The 26,715-nt window shown below is 42.1% G+C and overlaps 1 long non-coding RNA gene across 1 annotated transcript; it reads left to right on the top strand.

The window, feature by feature from the left end:
- Positions 1–966: 966 nt before the first annotated feature.
- Positions 967–7,392, top strand: LOC133267108 (uncharacterized). Its single transcript, XR_009742642.1, has 3 exons — positions 967–1,316; positions 5,168–5,317; positions 6,642–7,392. It is a non-coding gene; the product is annotated as an uncharacterized LOC133267108 (long non-coding RNA).
- The last annotated feature ends 19,323 nt before the right edge of the window (positions 7,393–26,715 follow it).

Genomic DNA, 26,715 nt, shown 5'->3' with positions numbered 1-26,715 from the left:
TTCACCCAGGCAAATCCCAGCTCTGTGCTGGGGGAAGACACAGGTATACACATCCTCCCACACCCTGGTTACTGTGGGAAATAAACTGGGAAAAGTGAGTAAAAAGGTGTTTAAACCTGACCACTGTTTTTCAGACCACAAGCACAGAAAGCCCAGTTTATATCTTGCCCGAGAGGCTGAATGTTCCTTTCTAAGCCCGCAGATAAAGCTGGCAGAGAACAGCCTCATGTCTCCATTATTATGACACAGAAAAGCAACAGGACTGTGTCCTGCCTGAAGAGAGAACAAGAAGGCAAGTCAACAGCAGGAAAAAACTGACAACCAGATCTTATTCTCAGAGCACCTGCATTTCCCACTGATAGCAGAGCTGCGGGTGCCTGGCACTTCTTAAAACGTAACCAACTTATTCATCCTGTCTCAGGTGAGAGTATTTTCTCTGTTCTCTTTGGTGTGAAGCCTGGTGGGAAAGACAAGATGAGAACAGATAATAATAACAGTGTTTCAACATCTCCAGCTCATGGTTCTTGCCCATATTTGGTGATTGTTTTCTTTAAGCTCCAAACTCTGGGTCTGTGGGAATCTTAGCTTTCTCTTAGAAAAATGCTGTCTGCTCCTTTTGATGGGGTAGAAAGCCTGAAAACCTGTCATCCAGCAGAACTGAAAAATTAGAAACCTAAAAGAAACCTAAGTGTGCATTACTGTTACACATCTGCCTTTTTAAGTGTATGTAGTGGACTTGCACAGCAAGGTTTGGGGGAGAAGGGGTTGGCTTTTGTAAGAAGCTGCTAGAAGCTTCCACTATGTCTGACAGAGCCCATGCCAGTTGGCAATGCTGGCCAAGGGACACCATCAGCGATGGTGATAGCACTTCTGGGATAACATATTTAAGAAAGGGGAAAAAAACCCTGAATTTTGCAGCTGGAGAGAGGAGAGTATGTGAGAGCAACAGCCTTGCAGACGCCAAGATCAGTGCAGAAGAAGGGGAGGAGGTGCTCCACGCACCAGAGCGGAAATTCCTCTGCAGCCCATGGAGGTTAATGGGGGAGCAGATCTCCACCTGCAGCCCATGGAGAACCACACACCAGAGCAGGCAAGTGCCCAGAGGAGACTGTGATCCCATGGGAAGCCTGCAATGTAGCAGGCTCCTGGTAGGACCTGTGGCCCCATGTCGAGAGGAGCCCACACTGCAGCAGGTTTGCTTCAGGTCCTGTGGGAGACCCACATTGGAGCAGCCTGCTCCTGAAGGACTGAACCTTGTGGAAGGGACACACTCTGGAGCAGATCAGGAAAATCTGCAGCCCCTGGGAAACACTCAGGTGGGATACGTTTATGGAGGACTGTCTTCTGTGGGAGGGGTCCCATGCTAGAGCAGGAGAAGAGTGCAAAGAGTCCACCTTGGTTTTGATTTTAGTTAAAGAATTTAGAACCTCATGTTAATAGTGAGCTATTAATTTTCTCTGCTCTCAGCGACAAACCTATACAGTATTGTATACAATAGGAACCGGTCTCCCATTGAAGCCACACCAGCAATTTCCCACTGGATTGGTTCATCAGACACTCTAAAACTATTTCAAGATCAGATGGTGCCTGTGCAGAGAAGAGGACAGGGCTGCAGGGGGTGAGTAGCACAGTGGCCACTTGGGAGGTTTAAGCATTACTGACATAATCTTCCAGTCTCCTGTCTCCCCTCTCCCCATTTCTGCTGCTGACACTTGCTGTTTGTGCCTTTAATGGTACAGGCTAAATATGTAAATCTGTGCCTGCAGTTTGTGGGGTTTTTACATACTGTGCCATTGAAGCTTAAAGCGATCCCGCAGCCACTCCTCAGGGAATGCTCCGTCTGAGCTAAGTCCATTGCAGTCACTGTCACAGCACAAATCATCTATGCACACACGTGCACTTACACACAGAGCTCTCTCTTAATTTTTCTACTTCCCATTGCTGCCAGTAGCACCAGGAGCTCTCTACTGATACCTATTGGTGCTTTATACTGGAGAGCTAACCAGGATATGGGGAAAGTGGGAGGGCCCCTCCACAAGCCCCATAAGAAGCCAAGTGTGATTGCTCCATAGCTCCACCTGCTTGGTTCAACCTCCCTTTCACCCTCTCCCTCTGCTTCCTTTAATCTAAACCAAGAGCTATTTAGAGTGCAAAGACATTTGCTCTTTATCTATTGAAAATACCCCCCATAACCCTTTTGTCTGCTCATGTCACTCAGATGATCAGCCACATCCTCTCTGCAGTGACAGCTCCCCAAGATGCACGTATTTTCTACTGCCCTGTTGTTTTATTCCTGCATTTTTAAGAAAGACATATTTTAGCAGCTAATTATACTAACAGCCCTTCAAAGATAGGGCCAAAAAATGTAAAACTGCTTACAGAAAGGAAATTAAGACACTGGGTTATCTTAAAAGGATAGAGTTCACTACTAAATTCATTGGTGCTAGCCTGTGGGGGTCACCTGACAGAAAAGGTCAAGATAATTATGAGGGGTGTGCTGAGTGCATTGTATCCCTGATGCATGAAAATCGGTTAGGTTTAAGTATTGTAGCAGTACCCAGGACAGATTAAAACTCTTTGAGAATCGCAAAAGCAAAGTAAATTTTAAGGTCCTGCCTATGGGATGGTGCTCAAATATTCTGCATGGGGATCACAACCTGGAGCTGAAGAGCAAGAATCTGGTGCCTGGAGAACCCTTCCTCATTTCACAGTGGATTTACTGAGGAGCAGGTGGGCAGCTGTGCTGCTTTGTGCTCAGCTCCTCACGTACAGATGCCATGATTGTTTCATCCCACCAAATTCTTGGACACCTAAGATTAGATGTCACTATGTCAGACTACGGTGTTTGTGCATTACTGTCATTATCAGTACACAAAATGAGGTTTACATACTGAATAATGATACTTATACAGCACTCATCATCAAGGTATTTGAGCTTCCTACAAAACCAGACATAAAGCATCCCCCTTTTTCCTCAACAACCAGCTAAACCATTTTCACAGACATATCGAGAACTCAGACACTCCTGTAATTATTTCCATGCTGCCTCTGTCATTCTCTTGGTCTTCTACAGGAGCACAATTCACTTCCCCTGGTATTAATGAGTAATAAATAATTCATACAAAAAATAAAAAAGACACCTAACAAAAGAGACATGGGCATACTTCAGGTGGCTACTGCATTATACAGTCTGTGATGTCGTTTTCTGTGGTAAAGCCCTGTAGAATTGAAGGGACAATGATAACCTTTCCTTACATTTTGAAGATCCTATAGAACAGGATACAATTAACATCTTTGTCAAATAATATAATCCGGTAGGATGCCTCAAACAGGTTGCAGGAGACAGCATTCTATTTCAATTCCAGAAGAGAGGACTGTTACACTTCTATAGACTCCTACAGGTTTTATCTCTCTTAACTTCTGCAAGACTTTCCCAGGGGGGTTTGCACATGAGGTAAGAATAGTGGGAGGAAAAATTACTGGAGAGAGACAGGAAAATGTCTGGCCTAAATTTACTACCAAGAGCTGTCTTGGGAGTCTTAAACATAGTGGAACTATTCAGCTCCATGATAAAGGGGTCAGGTATGTTCAAAAGAAGGCTAATGAGGATAAAAACAGAAACAATAGGATATGTAATTAAAATGCTTTATCTGCCTAATAGTGATAGGCGGAGTACAAAGTCCCGGGCTGCAGCAGCAGCCCCTCACCTGCAGTAGTGGCAGCAACCAACTGGACAGTTGGTGGAGGTGCCAGACTGGTGCTCTTCATAGCCTGTGAAAAGGCCCTTTACCCAGGGGGCTCAGAGAAGGCATCTGGTCCTTACATGACAGACAAGGTGAATTATTTTGAGCACAGAATGGATCAGACATCCTTGATCAGTTGGCATGCGTCTATCCAATGTATATGGCACCTTTCAGTTGTGTTCTACACGAAAGAACTGCACAGTAGCCTACCATGAACACTCTCCATGCTCCCTTTTCACTCAATTGCCTCCTCACACCAGTCCTCTTTTTAGTGTATCCCTACATAAAAGGTAAGACTCGGTTTTGAGGTGTTTTTTTTTTTTTGTGGCTGCTCAGCTTTGGTGTTGTTTTTCTGAGAGTAGCAGAAAGATATAGAAAATACTTTTTGTTGTTCATTCATCTATAAGCTGACCATGATCTAAGCTCTAAGAGGGATCCTGCATTGGTGGGAAGAGGGGACTTCAATGTGGTTAGGCAAGAGGGGACACTGAATGGTTGTTTGGTGTTGGAACACAAATACTGTTTATGTTCTGTTAGACAAACACAAAAGTTAAAAACAATCACCTGAAACACACAACTCTGAGACTCCAGGCTCAAACACGCAGTTAGGAGATGTCAGAAATGTGTGACCTTAATTAACCCTCCTGTGTGCACGCATTCCCCAGAGAGCCTGTTTCTCACAATGCAGGGGACAGAAAAGAACCACTGCACAAGAAACTGTTTAACGTTGTTCTTTCTACTCTCTGCTTGTGTGGTCTCAGGCTTATTTGCTGAACACTGTTCACTTCATGCTGAAGGTAGGATTACTCATCTTATCACAGACATTCTTGTCACATTCCTAAGTTCAGCAGCTGTGGACCTCACATAAATTAAAACACTGTTTTCATCTGTGGAAAAGGAGAGCTTGGCATTGCCCACATTTAGCTGAGGAGATTGCCGAGGAACAATTTCTATGAGAATTTCTCCCTCTGAAATGGTTAATAAAGCAAATGAAATATGGTTTTTGCTGTGAGCAGAGCTGTTCAGTTTTAGTAATAAGTGGTGCTACCGATACTGCATAAATTTTGCATTTTCAGCCTAGCCCATGTAAGTGCAGGTACCCTAGTTGTTCATAAGAATAATTAACCCATTTTCAGCATCCTATCAACTGATGAACCCCAACAGCAGCCTCACTTTACTCAAGACTTCAGCTAACCTAGAATGAAGTCCTTTGCACCAAGGTTGACTTCCTTTAACTTTCGTTACCTAGTTCCTTGCTACACTAACTAGACTCATTTGTCTTCTTCAGTCTGTCCCAACAAAATTTTCATCGGCTAACTTCTATTTTAGATACGTCTTCCACAAAGGGAATATTTTTTCCCCTTTAATTTTAAAACCCAACAGTTTTTAGAAACACCTGTCACTGTTCTCATCTCTCCAATCAGTGAGCCGTGTGGGTGTCTCTCTCAGTGGAAGCTGACAATTTGATGATACTTCATCAGTGTAGGACTCCTGCTGAGAAGTAGATTGAGACAAAGAAAATGCCTCTTATCATTGGAACAAATAAGAAATCAGATTTTCTAAATTACTGCTAGGTAAGTTGTATTTCTTTCTTTTTTTTGGAAGTCTGCATGTGTGTGTATTGATATTAACATTGGCCAGTTCATTCCAACTTCTCTCTCACAACCACGCAAGCACTAATGCCACCAGCAAAATGAGTCCTCAGAAAGAACCACCAGGCTGGGATTCAAGAGCAGTACTAAAATACTGGCCGCACCAGAGTTTTCCTGCAAACCTCAGGTAATGTTTCTTTAAGGTCTGAATTCACTGAAGAATACAAGCCTGGAGCAACAATTCTTTAATCAGAAAGTTTATCTTGATCCTGATGGTATGTGTGCTCTGATTTGTAATTGCAAGGCTGTCTACATTATCAGGAAGGACAGCTATACTTAAAAAAAAATTAAAGATGGCCTTAAATTCTACAAAAAAGCATGCGTTAGTACTGGAAAGCAGGGAATGTAAGAATACAGGGCAAGAGTTAGGGAGGGAGTGGAAATCCAGCCCCCCTGAAATCAGTTGGAGATGACAAATCAAGGGGGACCTTCCCACTTGATCTTTGGAATGGAATGCCCTATTGCCTCCTAGATTGCTCACAGTAAAGAAGATCACAGCATCATTCTGCAGGTTGACAGAATATTCAGTACATGAGTGGCTGGCGACAAAATGCCCAAACTCAGGCCACATTAAGAATAAGTAGTTGATAGAAATCATTGCTGGAAATCCTCCTTATCATTCAGTGTGTTGGAGCTCCCTTTCCTTGTATTACAGATAACTGGTGTCCCTTTGAAGTTGCATGACTGAGAGATTCAAGATCACCTGCAGCCATCATCGAGACAAGGAGTAAGAAAGACAAGTGGTAGGGGTTAGTCATATACAGTGCTGCATGGTTACAGAAAGCATTGCAAGAGTTCTCTTAGAATGATATGAGTGCTTTTTGCACTCCTACACATGAGGGATGAACTGGGCCCGGTTCCTCTTTCCTAGTAGGAGAGTTTCTGTACCTTTGGTCAGGCACTGGGGAGCCCTGTACAATAACAAAGACTAAGCCAGTATATTTGCAGGCAAGAAAGGCTACCTGTTTGGGAATTTAGATACCACTGGAGCTAAGGGGAGTCCAAACAGTATCAGGAACGTCACCTGCCTATTTCTGGCCAGTTTCCTGAGACTTTCAAAATCATGTTGCAAACAGGATGTAAAAGTCTTCCTCCTCTAAATGCACCCTCCCGCTTTCTTCCTTTCCTGTTTCTTCATGGCCCAGGGACTGTTCTCTCCTGATGTCCACAATCATTTCAACAAACTCAAGTAAAGATAAAGTTTTCTCCTGGACAGAATCCTGTGTATGCTGCACTTCTTCTGTAGGCAGATGGTCTCTCAGGAGACCATGAATGAACAGTGTAGCACTATCAACATTAGTTCTGGTGCATGGAAGAAATGTGCCCTCCATCTTCATGGTGTGGTGCCTGGATCTTGCTGACCCATAACACACCAATCTCTTGCATTTTTCTGTAGCTTTGCTGTACTCTCTTCAGTTCCTCCCTTGGATGCCAAGTCCTGAATAGCCCACAGTACAAGTTACAGCTTGCAATGTCCAACTGACTTTTACTGTCATCAACGGACTGGTATTTGTTTCATGTAGTGAAATGAATGCCTCTCCTAGCTGTTTGGAAAGCAAATCCCTCTTTACCCTCCAGCTGGTATTTGCTGTACTTGAGTGAGCCTGGTAAAATTCTTGGGTTATAATTTCATGCTGCTGTGTTTGGGCAGAACTAACAAGATTTCTTAAGGCCTCCTTGAGTTTTTTAAGCCAAGCAACTGCTCTTTTCCTTGATGGAGCTCTCCACGGCCTTAACAGCATTGCACACACAGATCTTCAAACAGGGACAGCAAGCAAACAGTGTATTACCTGCAACAACAGGTTCTGCTGAGCATAATGATACACTGAGATAGGACCTTACTGAACTTTATGAAGTTCCCCACAACACAGTCATATTGCACCTTTTATGTCTGTGCCGGGGTTCACCCTGGCTGGACACAAGGTGCCACCAAAGGTGCTCTGTCACTGCTCTCCTCAGCAGGACAGTGAGGAGAAAATGTAACGGAAGGCTTTTGGGTTAAGGACAGGGAGAAATCACTCACCAATCAGTACCATGGACAAATCATTTAATAATTTTTCATTTAGGAAGTATAATGACTGCATACATGAACCAGCATCGATATTTATGCTAAGATATGCATTGTTTGCATATGAAACATTATACATATACATATCTTAATTGAGATGATTTCCTTTTGAAGAACTCTTTCTGGAAACGAGTACAGCCTGCTGGGCATTCCACTTGTTGAATGAAAAACATGCTAGGAGACCACCACAACATTGGCCAATGTTTAACAACTTGCTGTACCTCCAGAGTATAACTGACAGCTATTCTAGAGAGCCCACTGGTGCCATATATGAAAGTAAATCATGCTTCAATTATTCCATAGTATAGCTCACTGCAGCACAGGGAACATGCTTTCCCAGCAGCTGTTATCAGCTTACTTGGAATTCTTGACCAATATCATTGAAAGCCCAATATGATAACAAAGGCTACAAATTATTTCCACGGTATGTTAAAGTTAAGACAGTGAGCTGTAAAATAAAGAGAAATCTCTCTATTAGATAGACCTGTCTCAAAGTCACTTTTTCCTTTAGAAATCATGATCTACACAGTTTCATAAATCGATGAAAGGATTTTGACCATTAAACTTAATTGATACTGAATTTAAAGGCATGAAATTAAATCATTTTGCCATTTTCTTTCACAATTAGTTTTTGGCATTACATTTCTCCCCATCACTGTATGAAGCAAAAATATTGCAAGCACTGAGGAGGCAAGATTAACATGTACAAAAGATGAAGCACTGCAAGAAGTGACATCTGGGGCAATGCAAAAAGATGTTTCAAGGACTGTAAACAGGCAGAAGCAAAAACAGAAAATAAAACCTGACTTTTAAGTAAAATTAGCAACAACTTGGATTTATATAGTGCTCCATATGTTCTAGATGAATAACACCCAAGGCGTTTTAGATTGAAGTAAGGTAAAAAGCACGCTTGAGGTGGGAAAGTAAGAAAATAATTAAATTTCTTGAAAATGCTTTCAGCTTTGAGTAGGTGTGATTCTTCCTTTTACATGGCTGGTGGTAACAGTGCTGAGGTGCTGTTGGTTTACATAATTGGCTTTGGATGGGAGCCATGCTGCAGTGAAAGAGCAAAGACTGCTTGTAGTCGAAGTGTTCGTTCTATTTACTTATTTTTTTATTTTTAATGTAATGCTGCAGCAGAGTTCTGATTCCTTAAAAAAAAAAAAAAAAATCTATCTAGAAAGAGTGAAAACATTCAGCTGTTTGGAAATGCCATAGAACCACTTATGGAAGAAAACAGGCCTTCCAGGGAGAGAGAAGGAAGAACTGTAAAGCTTGCATAGCTTTTTTTCCCCTGGATTGTAAAATGGTTCACAGGTGCAGAAGAGTACACTGAGGAAATGGTTCTTTCTGGTTGGATGTCTCCAGCTCTTCATAAAAGTTAGAGGAACTTTCTTGCATAATCTGTAACAACGGACTGTCAGCAACAGAAGTAAATATGGCACAAAGTAAACAGCTGTCTAACTGTCTTAAGCATGAAACACAGACACAAACGAGCCATGGTTTGTCTTTTTACAGAATCAGGAGTTGCATGTAGTACAAAATGGAGTCTTTCCTCCCACCAAGCATAGATCCCCACATAAACCAAGGTTTGCTTACCAGAGATGTACACGTACATATGCTATCCCTATCCCATTTCTTCAGAAGAAAAGTGCCACCAATGCTTGAGCCACTCTTTCCCACCATGGTTTTGCATTTTTCATAGGAGAAAAGCTCAGCAAGCTGCAATTTGTTTGGGCCATCACTGGTAAACTGCAGGTGGGTAAGTATTTTGGATGTGGATATTTTTCTAGACAGACGCTTTCATCACTGTTGCTGCTATGAAGCCCCCTCATGCTTTCTGACATAAAAGCCATGGCCAGATACTGGGCCACTAGTCCTGGAGGCCTATATGGCTGTAACTTCAAACACATGCCTTGGAATAAGATTTAGATTTGTCAGACTGTTGTGAGATTCTCAGAACAGTGAAACAGGCAACCAATTCACTTGCTGGCTACAGGCCAACAGTAGGAGTTTTACAACTTATTAAAGCAGTCATCATTTTTATCATCACTTGGATTTATCAGCTGTATTGTTCTAAAAGCCTCTATCAGAATCAGGGTCTTAGTTTTTTATAGACAGCCACAAGATGCAGATCATGTTTCAAAGAGATAAAGAGTTATGCTTGAAAGAGGTTATCACAGAATGACTTCTGTCTTGGAAAACAGCATCAATAGCCAGTACTCAGTCTGTCCAGCTGGCTCAAGGGCACTTCCCGATTTGGGGGGAAAAAGCTTGCCAGCTTTCGAAATTAATATATTATTATTACTTGTATTTTGATTTTTAATCCTTCACTATGTGAAGCATGAACCTCATCAAAAAGGAAACCAGAAGGGTGCACATATACTGCCAAAAGTCTGCTAGAAAAGGCTTCTTGGCTAAAATTTTCAAAGCTGCTTGAAAGGGTTTCCTGCTGACTTCAGTCCTGTAAATCCGTCCTTCACTGAATGAGGATAAAGGAGAAGCTACTCATCAACATCTATTTAGCTTTATGGTCTGCTTAAGATTTCCCTTTGAACTGGGGGATCTTACACCCAGAGCTTCCTTTTTAGTGATGACCCAGTCTGCTGACTGGGCCTTTACATAAGTGAGCGAGGACAAAAAAGCCCTAACCATAGCCTTCCATATAATGGAGACCTACAGGTTGCCACAGTCCCTGAAGCTGATCTGATGGACTTCGCTGTGCACCAGCAAATAATCCAGCTTTTAATGTCAAGGAAAAATAATTCGCCATCAGTAGCTATCAGTAGAATGGGAACAAAAGGTGATTGAACCGAGTTTTACTACCTCATATACAGTATTCAACAGAGGAAGTTTCATAATAATAATAATCTAGTTTAGGTCAGTAAGGCAGCGATTTTGTGCTGTTTATGGTTATTCAACATGTGGAGCAGATACAAGGTCAGTCAGAGCAAAGTTTTTGGTATGAACTGGCAGACTTACAATTTTCTTTTTTACCTCTGCAAAGTAGTTCTACTGAGACTTATATGCTAAATATTTCCACCAACGCTTCCGGAAATTACTGCTAAATTATTAGTTCTAATTAGGATGTAAATGATGCCAAAAGTTTGTTCCTCAGGGCCGTGAAAAGTTAAGAGAAAGGCAGTCTTGGAAAGATCACCACAGATGAACAAAGTACATGAGAAAGTGGTAGCTCAGATTTATGTTACAATCTTACTTCATTAATGAAGGCCTAGGAAACACATGAGAATCCTGTTCTAGTTCCCATCAACTTCTCTGGGCAGTTTATCAGAATCCTAAGGCAGGGAATCCTTGTGATGCCCTGCTGAAAACAGAATGGGACTCCTCTAATAATAAAGAGCCAAAAGCAAGGACACATTAAAATCAGCCACAACACTATTAAAGATGCAGCCAAAATGAAGCACAATTTCCAGTAAGCCATATTAAATTGAAGACCATAACATCTTCTTAGGAATATAAACCCCAAGATACCTGCTCTTTAAGCTATCCAAAAGAGAAGCAGCAGTAGAGTTTCTCACAAAGAGTCAACAGCTGACAAAAAGGTAACTTCACTAACGCGTAGTGGGCTACCACATACACAGTGTCCTATAAAATGGAAACTGAAAGTCTCTTTTTGTCTTAAGGGCACTCAGCATTGTAAGTATCCCTAGTATTCATTATCTTTGTTTTCTGGTTAACTCAGAGACTGTTTCCTAAAGTTCTGTCTTTACCAGAGCATGCTGTTTCCATCACTGCAACCAGCTTTTTCTTTGCTGTTCTCCTGTATGGTAAGTAAGGATAAAACACAGAAACATTCTTTCTTTCTTCTATGTTCACTGTGACTTTGACTGTCAACTTCCAGTTACAGTATGTAACCCAGAACAACAGAAATACATTCTCCTGGTCTCTACTCCATTCCTCGGGTTTTTCCATTGCACTTACCTGAGCCATGGGAATAGTTGTGGAGAAATGGAGATGACTTGTGCTCTTCAACTTCTGTTCTAGCCAGCAACACACTGGCAGTAATTTCTTTCTCCTGTGGAGATAAAGAGAGATAATTAAGATAAACTAGACCTGCTGTTGTGCTCCCTGCTGGGAAGTATTAAGAAGAAAAACATGCTGGCCTTTCAAAAGGCTTTGAGGTACAGATCAGCTTTACTATTTGGAAATGGAGCAGAGGCTTTTGATGAATTTTACTTTGGATGATGCAACAAAATTATTTTACCTTTTTTTTTCCTTTTGTGCAGGTCTCAGTGATTGGACTTAATGCTGTGCTTACAACTTGATACTTGTATGTTGAAACCGGGGGTCAGGGAAATGCTATTTTAACACCTGTGGCAGTAACAAATGCTACATTATGTTAAACGTATTAGAGAAGGTTAGGTAGTGTAAACCTTCTTTCCATTTTCCGAACTTGCTCCTTGGGGGTGTGATAATGCAGCATTTTAAAATACTTAACAATTTGCATTTATATAAAAAAGGAGGAAAAGCATGTACAAAGGAAAACACAAACATGTTTGGAATGCCTACTGCCAGCAACATCTTGGCATTTGCCAGTACTTAAAGGTTATGTCTGTCATGTTTAGATGTGGCATAAAGTCTTTCACCCTTTCCCAAGTAATTGGACATCGTACTGATAGGCAAAATTGAATGTGTCATGAACAGCTCTCCTATAGATTTACAGGACTTATTGACAGGCAGTGCTTGGAGAGAAGGCCTAATTTTATGCATGAACATGTCATGCTGGAATAATTACACAACTGCTTGCTTTCCTTCTGCAGTACATTGTGAAAACCCATGATGGTTCCTGGGTGTTCATACCTTCTTCTGCATTTGCATAAACATAACTGCTGTACTTAACAAAGGGCAATAAATTATTGAGGTGAATGCCACGTATAACCAAAAATAAAGATCCAAATAATTGTATATGTATAAAATGTCTTGCTCTTAGGGAGTATGAAAGGCACTTGAGCCTACACAGCAGCATACAGCAGCAAATGCAAAACTGGCTCTCACTGGGTAATCTATGGTCACTGTTTCCTTCTCCTAATTTGTTGGCTGACTGACAGATGTGTGTAAAAACTGGGCATTTTGCCTCTGGTAAGCCTGACATGTTTGCGGGATTTTGGGGGGTGTTTGTGTTTTGTTGCTTTTCTTTTTAGTTCATGGCAAGTTTAACCAGTGTGAAATATCCCATCTTCGTCTAAAATTAGAAATCCTTCTAGATCATTGCTGAAAATCATTGACAGCTGACTATAATCTTGCTGTTTGGGTAAGGGAAGGAAAATATTAGTATAGGGAGCACATCTCTTGAGCTGGAAATAGCTGGATGCTGGGAGGCTGGTATTAGGGGGATGAAGGAGTGTACTTATGCTTTCTCTGTTCCCATTCTCTCTAGGCATCTGTTCACTGTCACAGTTTTATGTATTTTGTTGGTTGGCTTTGTTGTTTGGTTTTTGTTGTTTTTTTTCCTTTTCTTTTTTTTTTTTTTTTAACTGATACACAATGTTCACACCTATATTTCACATTTGGGAATGCATGTTTCAAACAACAATACAAAAAACATCCACGAAGAATGTATCATCTCTGAAAAAAACTGACAACATTCTCACTAATTTCATTTCTAAATACAAAACTGACTGCCATATTGCTGCTTCTGTTTCTGTGTTAAGAGAAGTTCAATTTTTTGTGTGAGTGGCTTTAATGGCAGTCTCCCTATTTTGATTTCTTTGTCATTTAGGATTCTTAAGCTTGCAAACCTCCTAAAGAAAGATGCAGTGAGTGCACAGCTGGCTCATGACATTCAGTTTAGGACAAAGCTAAAAGAGTGTCTGGATCATTTATGTCAGAGCACAAGCACTTGAGTTTCTGTGTGCATAGGTCACATCAGGTCCACAACCCATTCTGCCTCTGTGGCTGCTGAGGCCACCATGCTGTTGGCCACCTCTGTCTCCCACTGGGGAGGTGGAAGTCTCTGTTGTTAATTTCTAGCTGTCATGTGATATCAGTTGCTTGTTTACAGAAACTTACACTACAGTGAGTCCCCTGGCTCTTTGACTTGGGAAGAACAAATGCTTTTGCTAATTAGGACTTACCGGGGCAAATTCCCTTCCTTCACCCTCTTCACAAGCAGGTGTATCTAATTGGTGCTCATGGATCTAATTGGTGCTCATGGAGAGATTTTCTTCTTCTAGTGGGCTTTCTGCTGATATGTTTATTTCTTTTCCTCAGTGAAGGCTTCTTCCCTCCTGTTGTTGAGTGGGCAGCATGTTGCATGGTTGTTTTGCTATGCGGCCTGTGTCTGTCGCTAGCTTTAGTATGGGTCCTTGACAAGGCTGCATCTGACTGAAGTGTACTCAACGGACCTTTAGGCTGGACACAGTTTCCAACCAAGGAGGAGCAGGCAAGCCTCCAAAACAAGAGGGAATTGCTTGCTCTGGGTAATCACTTGATGTCCTTTCAGTATTCTGCCATGTGAGGCATTCGTAGTAGCGTGAGCAAAACAGAGTAATGTTTGTTCCCTCCTTTTCCGTTAATTTTGAAACATTGCATCCACTTACCATATATTCATTTTTTTTTCTTTTCCTATTTGCTTTTACTCAACACCACCCAGACCATACCCATTTTTGATGGAAGCTTAAATAAATGTTGCTAGTTGATGACTATCAATTCTGCACAAATGCACGCATAAGAAGATAAGTTTTCTCAAAGCTGTTTGCTTAGGGGTAGATGAATGCTCTAATGGTGTGTTTATTGAAAGGTGATTTATCTGTTGCTATTACTGCCCTTTAGGGCTGGTGGTATTATATTAGTAGGTTTGATCTTTGCCGACACCTGGATCCCTCTTTGCAATTAGGAAAGTGATACGCTGTGTCTGTCATTCTGCTGCTCACCCCTCCTCCTCCACTCCTCCTAAACAAAAGGTGGAGAGTAGCAAATCTCATCCTAAAAGCCAAAAAAGGAATAATGATAATCAGTACTTGCTTCTGGATTTAAAGGGAAAGATTAATTGCTCAAATAGAACGCAAGAGAACTTTCCTTATGTCAACAAATAATTAATGATGTGTATATGGGCAACCAGCAACTCTATTATTGCAGTAGTTTGACAAATACTGTGAAGGGGACAGCAAATGGGACGTATCATTCTACTGTCTTGACAAAGATTATAACAAGAATGGGAAACAGGACAAATGTAACTCATTCTGGAGACAGTCCCAGAGCTGTAAGCTCATTTGTTCTTCAGCATGAATTATACAGCAATACAGAAGATGAGAATGTGATTTTCACCATGTTGTATATTTTAATCACTTTTCTTTGCTACTAAACAAATAACTCATTGTGAAATGTGGATAGATGGGGAATATTAGTTTTTTAACTATGAACTAAATGAAGAGAAGAAGGCTGTAATGTACGAGTTGTGCCAGTTACATTAGAATTTGATAAGGGTCAAATCCAGCTTTGGTTTAAACAAATGTAATTCCTGCAGATTTCTGAGAATTGCCTGCCATGTCCCAGAGTGGAGCTGGACCCATGCCCTTGCCTTCCTGAGCTTGAGACTCTCGGAGACCATTCCACAGCTGGAACCCACAAAAGAAGCTATGGTGGAAAAAATTATGGTTACTAAGTCCCACTGGACCTAGTTCTTCTTGGCAAAAACAGAAGGCAGCTTGACTGTTGTTTATGCCAACTGATTTGGATGCTTTTGGTGTGGAAATGCAACACTTGAAAATGCCCAATGAGTTTCATCCAAGGCTAGAATCCTTAAGTAATCTATTCCATGGTAGAAGGCAGCTAGGGAGCTCCCTAAGGTGCCAGTGGTTTTCAAGAGCTTGACTTTTGGGTAGGGGGACATTTTTGAAAGTCTGTATTAAAGAGAGGAAGAACTAGCTATTAATTTGTGTGCTAAGTTATTTTCAGAGTAGCTTACTGTCTCTCTAAAACCTCTCTGTGCCAAATCCCTTAGGTTTATTCTGCATGTTTAACTTGGTATTCTGCATCAGAATGCATTTCCTCTTCTTCTGAGAGGCAACCTGAATTTAGTAAATGGAATTTCCATGTTCCAGGTGGCTAGAGGGCTTGAAATGACAAATGATCCTTCATGAAGGTAGATGAGAATATCAGGGCTCCCCTGGTAGGCAAGCAATCATAGCATATATGGGAATGCAGGAGGCAAAGTTTTGATTTTGATCCTTAAGTGTGCTGTGATGGCAATGAAAGCCATGGAGTGGTTTGTGTGAATCACAAATGAGTGCATGTGAACAATGGGCAAACAATCTGGGCTCTTTGTCTGAATGTAGGACATCAATGTAGGTTTAGAGCACAGAGTTGCCTTTGAAAACCTAAAGAACTTAAAATCAGTTCTGTCTGTTCTGCAGGACTGGGGACAAAACACACCAAGTCTTTGTTTTACCTGTGGTTCAAACCCGATTTAAGTTTTAGGATCAGATTTTCGGAATCAATTAAACATACTTGTGTGCTATGTGCCAGCATTTCTGCACAAATCAGGCTATGCTGTAAACTACTTCAGATGGGGCATACAGTTTCCCCTACCTGGCTCAAGCTCCTGGCCTCCCTGGAGTGCTATGAGGGTTAACTGCTGTAAAGTGTTTCATTCTTGCTGCAGTGATTTCTGCCATGCTTGGTGGGAGCTGGGGGACAACAGAACTCTTTGGTGTGACACTGAATCATTATTTTATCAGGAGGTAGGAGGCCTTTTAAATGGACATGCTCAAGTTCTGCTGGAGATCCCAAGTTACACTTTGATTTCATCAGTTTTCTGAGAGAGCTGCTGAGATTAGGCCAGCAAAGCAAAGATGAGAATGACTTTTGCTTTCAAGTTGAAAGGCTGGGGGAGACAATGGAATGCGTTAAGATTGGTCATCTTCTGCGGAGTACAAGAGACTATTATTTTTGGTTGTATTTTGAATTAATAGGAAAGATTTAGGTTAGCAGGAATGCTTCATTAGACACAAATTTTCTATTAAACTTCCCTTTCAGGACAAGAAGGCATAGACCATGTTCAGAGTCTGAAACACCATGGTAAGCTTAGAGTCACATGAGTGAAGTAAGAGGAGTTATTTAGGGTTTATGGTTGCTCTAGGTCAGATCAAATTTATTAGTCTAGGACTGTAATTCCCTTGAGTCCTGGCTGGTCTCCAGGCTGCAGTGATCTCAGTTTCTCAGAGGACAGATCTGAAAGCCACGTATCTCAAATAATAAAATATTTCCTTTATTTAAATGAAACAACCCCCTTCACTAGCCTAGTTACCACAAGATGCGCCTCTTCAGACTGTGTGTAACAAGCCTGCTCAGCCAGGAGCTGGCTCCTGATGAAGGGAACACCATTTCTTCCAGCAAAAGGCACAGAACCTATCCCCATTCTCAGGGCAGTCATCCACTCAGTTATGCCTGTGAGCAGGGTACAGCGCAGAGGCAATGCTCAACACTTTCCTGATGTTTTGGTGTGGGAAAGGCTTCTCCCTCTGAGTTAGGGGTAAGGAATAGACGAGATTATGGAATATGACAGCGAGATGAGTGGCCTTAAGCCATCTCTTGGAAGGAATGACCTCCTGGCTGACAGTGGGAGTCATACAATCTATTTCAAGAAAAACTGTTCAGGAGTTCTGAAGTCTTTCTTGGCTAGAAAAGTAGCAATACTTCTACTGCTTCCTTTAAAGCCAAAGAGCAAAAATGGTAAGAAAAGCTTGAATTAATTTGTTCACTCCAAATTTCATCTGACTTCGCAGCCATTTGGGTATTGAAACAAAGATCAAGGTCTCTTTACTTTCTATGTTGCCCTATAAGTAAACTCATTCTTGCCTAGATTACTGGCGTATAGGGTGAGTTTACTCTGTCATATGGTGTTAAATTTCCAAAACCATGGCCAGAATTTGGCTCTCAATGGCTGGGGTAATTACTAGGACTAACCTGGGGAGGAAGAAGCTGTCACAGTGCTAATCCATCACAATGGCAATAGCCTTGTGTCTTAGCTGTCAGGCATCAGAAGCTTGGATATATTGAGACAATCACGGCTTATTCTTGGCTATCATAGCAGAATGTTACTTTTCCCTTCAAAAAATGCTGAGGAAAAAATGCTGGTTTAGAATCATGAACCTGGCAATGACCTGTTGTGGTGTCCATGCCCTAGAGAGACTAGTGAAACAAGGTAATAGAGACCTTATTTTGTATTTGGGTTTATCCTTGTCTCAATTCTAAGCCCTCCGATTTCACAGTCTGGCTGAAGACTGGGCTTCAGAGAACAACAGCTCAGCATAATGCTGGCAATGCTTTCGGCTTTCTCAGTCCTTCTAAAATGGGTGCCCAGTGGCCGTGATAAAGCATCCATAGGCTTTTCACATCTCTGCTAAGCAGCCTACCCAAATGCTAGCTGCTACTCCTCCTCTGCCCTCAGGTTAAGGGAGAAAACACAGATCAGAGAGGTTAAACATCAAGAATGGAGCACAGCCCCAGCCAAGGCTCCTGCTCAGGAGCAGGAAGAGAGTGGTTTCTGCATTAGGAAGTGGTGATTTCATTTTCTAAAGCCTTTGTGTCTGACATGACTGCACAGGTTTAAAGGGCCTTTCTCCCTTCCTTGCTTTCTGCTCCAGCTACTGAAGGACATCTAGAATTCAGCAACATGCCACCTTTGTGTCACTCCTAAAACAGTAAAATGTAAACGGAGATCTAAAAGTAGATACAGGACCATAAACTTGCCCAGAACTCTGCTTGTTTTCATTCTCTGCTTAAATAAGTAAACTGTAATGAAATCTACATTTTGACACAGTTCTGGCAGTTTTGATTTACATTTTCTCTGAGGCCCAGCAAATATTTCCTCAAGATCTTATCTGAGCTTAAAAGTATTTCTGCATTTCAACATGCACCTCTGAAAAGCATCAAACACTTTAGCCATTGTTTGTGCAAATAGAGTTGTGATTTCCCTCTCTTTATGAAAACCTTCTGAAAAGAGTATTCAGAGGTGATATTAACTGCTTGTGAAGGGCGTTGAAGTATACTTCTTGTGTAAATCACCTGTTTAGTCTAAATGGTAGGTCTCTCTTCCATCTGCAGATCGGAAAAACCTTGAAAGCTAAATGAGGATACCAAGTGGGTCGTGCTGATGCTGATCTACCACATATGACTCTTCCTTGCCTTACATACCGCAGGTCCTGGTTTTGTGCAACAAGTATCTTGGAGAAATTCACTTCATATTCTGCAATCTTTGAAGGTACCCAGCCTCAGTCCTTGCTGAGACACAGCAGCATGCCAGCTGACTTGGCCAGTGTACCTCTCCAAGGAGCAAATGGAGCTAGTGCACTCACTTTTGCTTAAACCCCCCAAGGCTGTAAGAAATGGAGAGAGGCTTCTCCTGTCTTACTCCCCACTTTGTGTGTCTGCATAAGCTTCATCACAGTCTGACCCTAACTTTTTTCCTTCACTACAAAGTTTACTGTGAAGCACAGAAGTATATAAATTACCCAGGGAAAAAAAAAAAAAAAAAAAAAAAAGAAGAAATTCTTAATTGGGATTTCCTGCCAAACAAGGCAAGAAAAATAACCAGTCTACTGAGGCTTTCACACCTTGCTTCTGAAGACCTGACCATATATATATATCCTGTAGCGAATCTGATTCTTGAAATGGAGTTTCTTTGACATGGGCTGCAGACATAGCTTTGAGGTGTGCTGAGCTCAGCTGTGGTACTCTGTGACAGATTTCCTAACTCTAGCTGGACAAGCTGAAGACAGACTGTCATTTCATCATTTTTGGACAGAGATGCCCCTTTAACACTTAAGTATTATCCACATACTGGTATTCTGGCAAGCCTGTGTTCATGCTAATCTGTTAGGATGGTCCTGTTCCCACTCATAATGTGGCACAGCATGTCAGCTTCAACCAGGCAAGGATGCCAACCTCAGTTGGATGGTGAATAGCCTGCAGAAGAGCCTCCTGCTGGTGGAAGAAATGCCAAATTAGGCCACATGCTCTCTCGTTGGGATGCACTGTGCCCAGAGCTGCTTTGGTATCAATTATGGAGGGAGTAACACCCTTCTTCAGGAAAAAGTGTTAACCCTTCCATTTCATGTGCTCAGTCTCCCCTGTTCAATTTCCATATGCCATTTCTGGGGTTTGCCTGCATAAAAAGAAGATATTCTTCCCTGACAACCAAGAGAGAGGTCAGATATGGCTGTTCAGATGACAAGCCCCAACTATGTGTGGTGTTGACTTCAGAGTTGTCTCTTTCTATTAAACCATTTACCATTAAGTCAACAGCACTGGGTGCTGCACAGGCACTGATTCCAAAGCTAGTGTTTGCCCCCAGCAGGATTGCTGTCTAACTGTTCAGTGTATCTTTGCAGAAATCCACATTTCCCATGCTCCTGTGGATCTTGGCTACCCCCAGAGTACTTGTTGAGAAATGAGAGACATGTAGACATATACTCTGCTGCATGTATTTCTCTGACCAGGACTTGCCAGTATTCACAAGTGGAACATTATGGAGGACAGAAAAGCTTCTGTAACTGCCTTTTTCTAGTCAGTATGATCCCTACAGCTTCCTAAGTAAGAATATCATACCTATCAAACTAAATGCGGCCTGCCAGCCTTGCTGTAACATCCCATCAACAATCTTGCATTGATGCTGAACTGTAACTTACTTTGCTAGAGACTCATGGTTGCTTCTGCCTTTCCAGCTATGATGCTGTTTGTCCTTTGTGTAAGCACCATCCTTTTCTTTAAATAATATGAATGGGGAACAGTCTACCGCCAGCTAAAATGGCTGCCTTTCCACACTCGCCCACCCCAGGAACTCTAATCAGCAATGTCAGCCAGGGACATATCTCTCATAGTTGAGAGATAACAGTTATTTTCTGGCAAATTCTTGTGTGATAAGCCCAACAAGTGGCTGATTACACAGTTTCTCAAATAACACAGGAAAATGCCACACCACGTATCCAAAAGTACGTGTTGCAGCATCTGGAAGCTGCAGAAGAATTTCGTCAAGATTTTTTTTCCTCCTCCTCTTTACTTTTTTGCTGCTCTGAAATCTGAATGTGATTTTGACATTCTTGAGCTATCCACCAGCCTTTCTGCAATGAAAGGCTCCATAAAGAGAACAAAGTCAATACTATAGTCAAAGTGCAACTGATTAATGAGAGAGGGTTTCTGTCGCAACTAGACTGCATAAGGTCACAGTTAAGCAATTTTTCATAGCTGCTTCATCCACTGAATTTCACTCTCATGGTTGTGCTGCTAGTTGAAAGGAAAATGAGCAAGTACATGCTGGTTGAGTAAATTATAAAAATACATAAACTGGAAGAAAGCTATTCTTGTGAAAACCCTGCTAATGAAGAGAGAAAATGGCTTTGCAGCAGCGAAATTAGTTTAAAGTGAACAGGTGAAAAAATAACATTTCCAAACACTGACGCTGTGTTTTTAAGTTGTAGAGGAGAGATCTGTGAAGCAAGAGGGTTTGTCTGAGTCCCTTTGAGTACTGTTCCTACAATGATGTCTGAATGGTGCACATTTATAGCTAGGTCAAGGTATTCAGGCTGATCAAAATGTTGACCTGTGTTTTCAGCTATTCTTGGGGTTCAGAGCAACCCAGTGCAACTGTACATGCTGGATACAGCAGTCTGGAAAACCAAAGGACCTGAAGGGTCCCAGAGTGAGGAGAGTGCTGGGATATAATTCAGAAATAGATGCCGTGTTTCATGTGTGAGAACTGATGGCTCTGTGTGGTTCAAGTCTGCAGTGGTCCAAGATGTTCTTGAGGTTTCTATCCCAGTCACAGTATTTTGTGGTATTTGTACCATCTTGAATGGGTGGGTCTTTTGAGCTAAAATCTTGCTTTTAAAACAAGGTTTTTGGAAGGCTTTTAAATCATTTTGGGCAAAAAAAAATTAGAGCTTTCCTGGCTATGTATCCAAATCTGAGGTTGTTTTCAAACAGGGATAATTAAGTCCAAATGTCCTTTTGTTTTTAACCCGCCAGGATGTGAATAGGGTCAGGATTTGCAGTTGTTGTGGTGGCTCTCTGTGTCAGGGACAATAAGTGCAAGCTGAGATTTTTAGCATTGGGTTGCAGTTAAGAGAGAAGAAAAACATCTAGATTATATTTCTTTCTCCTTTCCCTCCTCTCAGATATTTGCTTTTCTTTCATGTATATGAAGCCTGTACCTGATTGATCATCTGAATTTTAGTGCATGCACCAGCCTGAATTCCTCACTTGGAGTATTGTGTGCAGTTCTGGTGCCCTCAACATAAAAAGGACATGGAACTGTTGGAACAAGTCCAGAGGTGGCCACGAGGGTGATCAGGGGACTGGAGCACCTCCCGTATGAAGACAGGCTGAGAAAGTTGGGACTGCTCAGCCTGGAGAAGAGAAGGCTGCGCGGAGACCTCATAGCAGCCTTCCAGTATCTGAAGGGGGTCTATAGGGACGCTGGGGAGGGACTCTTCATTAGGGACTGTAGTGATAGGACAAGGGGTAACGGGTTAAAACTTAAACAGGGGAAGTTTAGATTGGATATAAGGAAAAAATTTTTTCCTGTTAGGGTGGTGAGGCACTGGAATGGGTTGCCCAGGGAAGTTGTGAATGCTCCATCCCTGGTGATGTTCAAGGTCAGGTTGGACAGAGCCTTGGGTGACATGGTTTAGTGTGAGGTGTCCCTGCCCATGGCAGGGGGGTTGAAACTAGATGATCTTAAGGTCCTTTCCAACCCTAACTATTCTATGATTCTATAATAGCAACCATAGGTGTTACTTTTGCACTTGCACAATGAGTGAGACAGACCTACTAGGCTGCTGAATTTCATGAACCGGTTTGCACAGTGGGAAGCAAAACAGACAACATTAATGGAACTTAGATGCTCTCATGTCCATCTTGCTTCCTCCCTGAAACTGAAGGCAGTAATCCTATTTTCTTCCCTTTAAAACTCACTGACTTTTCCTTTTCTTCTCCATTGCCCAAACTTCCCTCTTCTTTCCTTCTCTCAAACTAGATGCTGTGCCACAAACTCAGGAAGGACCGTGTGTTGTTTCTGATGTTTATAGCACAATTGGCCATGCTAATGCTTCCTGTATAAGCTGAAACTAGGCATTTCTCCAAGACGGCATGTAGTGCAAACATAACCTGGAAACTTTTTCAATAGCCCCAGCTAGAATTTGACTCACTCTCTCCCTGTGAAGGCTGCTCTTTAGGGATCTTCGTATGCAGTCTTCAGGGTTTAGGCTACAGGTAGCTTAAAAGGAAAATATGTCTGAAGATTTCCTGTGGATATTAAAAAGGCTGTTTCTGGCTTCAGACAACCACTATTCTTTATAAGTCCTTTTGAAACAGTAAATCTGCATTTATTCATACTGGGTGAAGTGGACAGCTGGCACTTTCTGATTCCAAGACAAACAGATCCTGTGGATTTTGCTGGCTGAAAAGAAGTTAATACTCCAGAAGTGGAAATCCACATGGCTTCCAACAATGAGACTCCTATCAGCCAAGCAACAAGATTTCAAGTGTGCTGCGTGTTTAGCTGGCAGATTCTGAGCTCATTTAACTCACTGACATCAGGTTAGTGCTTATGTAAGTGGATTCATTTCAGACTGGTTATATGGGATCAAAATTCGACCTACTGACGTATGGTTAGGCAAGTATTTCTCCTCCTTTCCATATACAGCTACTTTTTGTTTTGTTTTATATGCTAGATGTTAATCTTCTCAATAATGATATTCAGAGGTTTTCCTTTAGAAGGATACTTGCCCATAGCAATATATTTTGAAGCACTATATGAGGTTAGAAAATAAGAAATTCGGTAAGAAAAATGTTTGGTATATATCTTGCAGTTTCAAATTATTTTCCTTTAAAAACCCCTACAGAAATCCTCTACTATAAAGCAACTTGTTCACTAGTAAATAAGACTCAAAGTGATTTACATCTACATCATTACCCAGTTGGTCCCTCTCCACCTGTTTGCCTCTAGTTTCCTGAAGGACATAATCTTTGCCTTACCTGAACATTGTTCAAACTTCTGTATGTTGGTTGGGAATTGCTAGGTGCTATGCAATATCAATTAAAATTATCTTGCAGTATATGGCTTGATTGATGTTTACGATTCTCAGAGGAAAAGACTAAATTCCTATATAAGAGCTTTCAAGTTGATTCTCACGAATTCCACAGAAAATGGAGTAGTTAATGCTGCTACTCGAGCTGACATATGGGAGAGTCATATGAGTTTGGAAATGAGGTGGAAAGTAGTCTGGGAATATTATTCTGTTTCTATGCTAATCAATAAATCTCCTTCTCTGCATTAGGACCTTTTCTGAGGGCGATTCATAGGGACAACTGGCCTGTCATTCGTGGAAGCATTAGGCTGACAAATGCTTCTCTTTGCCAGAGAAACTACCCAGTAGTCACAGGAAGAGTAGTACTTTGTTTGGTGTGTTATTTGGTGTCTTTGGTAGGCAGCCCCCAGAGCAAGAGCAGCATGGTGTGGCAGAAAAGGTTGGGTGGCTGGAAAGCGTCCTGCTTTTTTTGAGTAATAGACATCCCTCAAGTGTAAGACCTGTTTTGTTTTCAGGTGGCACCCACTGTTCCTGGGACTGTGCATTAAGTATGTGTTAACAGTGCATAGGGTTTTCACAAAACAGGTAATTTGAAGTGCCTGAAAGTCACGGTGACATTATTGCTACTGCCACAAACACTGTAGAGCTCTACCATTTCCATGAATATGGTGAGGCCATGTGATGAACTAGAAAGCAAGCTACCAGCTACCAGCTTGCTTTCTTACCCATCTCATTTGTTTGCTGCTGAATGGCTAGCTTGATTTGCAGTGCATTAGCTGCAGTCTGCAGGTTTGCCCCAAAAGGCTCAAGCTAAGTAGAGTGCTGAATTTATTCTGCTGTAAGGGTTGTGAAGTGCTGTGGAGCAGTCAGCAGATAAATAACCCTGCCCATATCAATAATTTGTGTAACAAGCAGGAGTACATCAGGAGTGGCACACCATGTTCTTATTTGCCAAGGAATCTGGCACCTTCAGTCACAGAAAAATGTATGCTGTATATAGTAGTCTAACTCAGGTGGGGATGTTAGCAATTGTCTGCATCCTGGGCTGTGGCCCATGTTCCTCCCCCTTCCCACCCATGTTTTCTGTGCTTCTAGTGTGGTAAGGTATGTCTCTTTTTGCTTCCAAGCCTCCAGTGGAAAAGCTACTACCCTTGCCTGTTGGCATTGCTTTCCCCCAAATGTGCTGGAAGAGCAGCATGCCTGCATGGGTGCTCTCCAACTGGTTCCAGACTAAGCCAGCTGGTTTTGCTCCGATCAGCCGATGAGTGGTGTGAACACTGTGGCACATCCTGTGCAGATCAGGGAGTGGGGAACCACACTGTCCCTGTGGCAGAGCTGTCAGTGCCTTTCCAGCAAGGCTGACAGCTGCCTGGGGCATTAAACGCTTCCATCTTGTGAAGAACAGTGCTAGGTTTGCTGGATCATGTTGGAATGCTGCAATGATCTGTAGCAGACACCTCTCTTGGCCATTGGTCTACTTCACTGTATGGTAAAGAAGGGAAGGATGTTAAGGTTGCTGCTGAATGGCATCACTTGCCCCAGATGAGCAGTGTGAGGCCCTGCATGAAGCCAGGGAAAGAAACTGAGAAGCACTCTCTCCTCCTCTTTATCCTCCACCCCACTTCCTTGCAGCTCTGTCTTCTAATACACATCATGATTGCTGATGGATCCACTGGCTCTTCCCATCTTACACTGCTAGATAGGAGTGTGCAGGGAGCCCTGATCATAGGCAGGAAGTGATGACCTCCTGAGACATGTTCTGCCCATCTTGCTGTCTCCTTGCACTAAGTTGGACAGGTTTCCCTGTATTTGAGGACTTCACCGAAAATGATTTACCTTGCAGCCCAGCCTGTGGCTGGAAGAGCTGCTTTTTCAACGTGACAGCCTTGTTCTCTTGCCACTGCTTCTGTGTCAACATGTGTCAGTTAGGAGAGCTCACTATCTTTTCTCAATAGCCTTTTGTAGCTCTTCTGCCTCTTTTTGTTGTGAAAACATCCCTAAATCCTTTTTACTTTATCTGCCTGCAGGAAAGCATCTTGCTTTAACCCTCTGCTGGCTTTTTGTCAATGTGCATTCTAAGTACTGAGTGGTTCCTCTTCATGGAAGTGGCAGCTGTGTCCCTCCTTGTGGGTCTGTTGCTGCCCTGGTCTGTGCCTTTCTATGAAATGCTTTCAGAATCCTGCTTTCCTGGCACTTATGGCTCAGTTTGTGCAGAGTGGAATTGCACCAAGGCCTGTGAGTGAGAGATGCAACAGCAGAAGGCAAAGCTGGGAGTAGTGGGAGCAGGTGTCTGGCACCTCATAGAGTTGGAGCTAGTTCCCTGACATTTAGAAGGGATAATGGCTGCGCTATTCCATGCCAAGAATTGGGAGCATGGGATTTATCCAGCCTATGCCCACCTACTTTCTGCATGTGGACATTTGTTCTCCCACCCACCTAATTAGGAAAATAGAGTGTAGAAAATGAAGGGGCGGATTTGTTATTTTGTTGTGGCTGTTTGAAAGCAAAGTTTGCTTTTCAGCCTCATATTACAGTCCATGGAGGGACAGTATTGTCTCCAAACCTGGCATTAGCGTTGGCTTTCCTCAGGAAGTCTATTGGGAAGCAAAGCTATGCCATAGACTGTCACTGAAGCAGAAGAAAGGATAAGAATCACTGGAACGAGGCTCCATCTGAGTGTGAATGCTTGGAAGAGGACTGACATTGGAGATGGGCAGAAATAACCTCTGGGTAAAGAAGGAAAATTGTCACAACTCTGCCGAATATTTCAGTGAAAAAATTAATTCTCAAAGCCAGGGAGCTTATAATAAATCCTGCCCCAGTTCCTTTGTTTGCTTCTTCTGTTTTGGCCCCAGACAATTGGCTGGATAATGGTAGGACATTCAGAATGATGAGAGAGTTTCCAGGAAAAAAACATTTCTGTAATTTACCAAGCTAGCCATTATCCTGTTTCATTCACCTCTAGGTAACTTGCTATGCTACACAAGCAAACAGTAAATAGTAGGTTTGTTTCATCCAAGAACTCTTCATCAATCAGGATCACAGGATCATAGAAAGAGAGAGCTGGAAGGGGTGCTGTGAAGGCCATCTGTCATCCTAGGGCAGGATTTGCTGTAACTACCTCATTACTGGCAGATGTCAGTCTAATTTACTGTGTAACTTCAGCAGAACAGGATGTGAGAGCAGTAGATGGTGAAAACCTC

This window comes from Pezoporus flaviventris, unplaced genomic scaffold (assembly GCF_033815535.1).
Source record: "Pezoporus flaviventris isolate CSIRO_AGI_PZ_B2104156 unplaced genomic scaffold, CSIRO_AGI_Pfla_v1 ptg000001l, whole genome shotgun sequence".
In the NCBI taxonomy this organism is placed as follows: Eukaryota; Metazoa; Chordata; class Aves; order Psittaciformes; family Psittacidae; genus Pezoporus; species Pezoporus flaviventris.
This window is presented reverse-complemented; position numbering and strand designations above follow the sequence as displayed.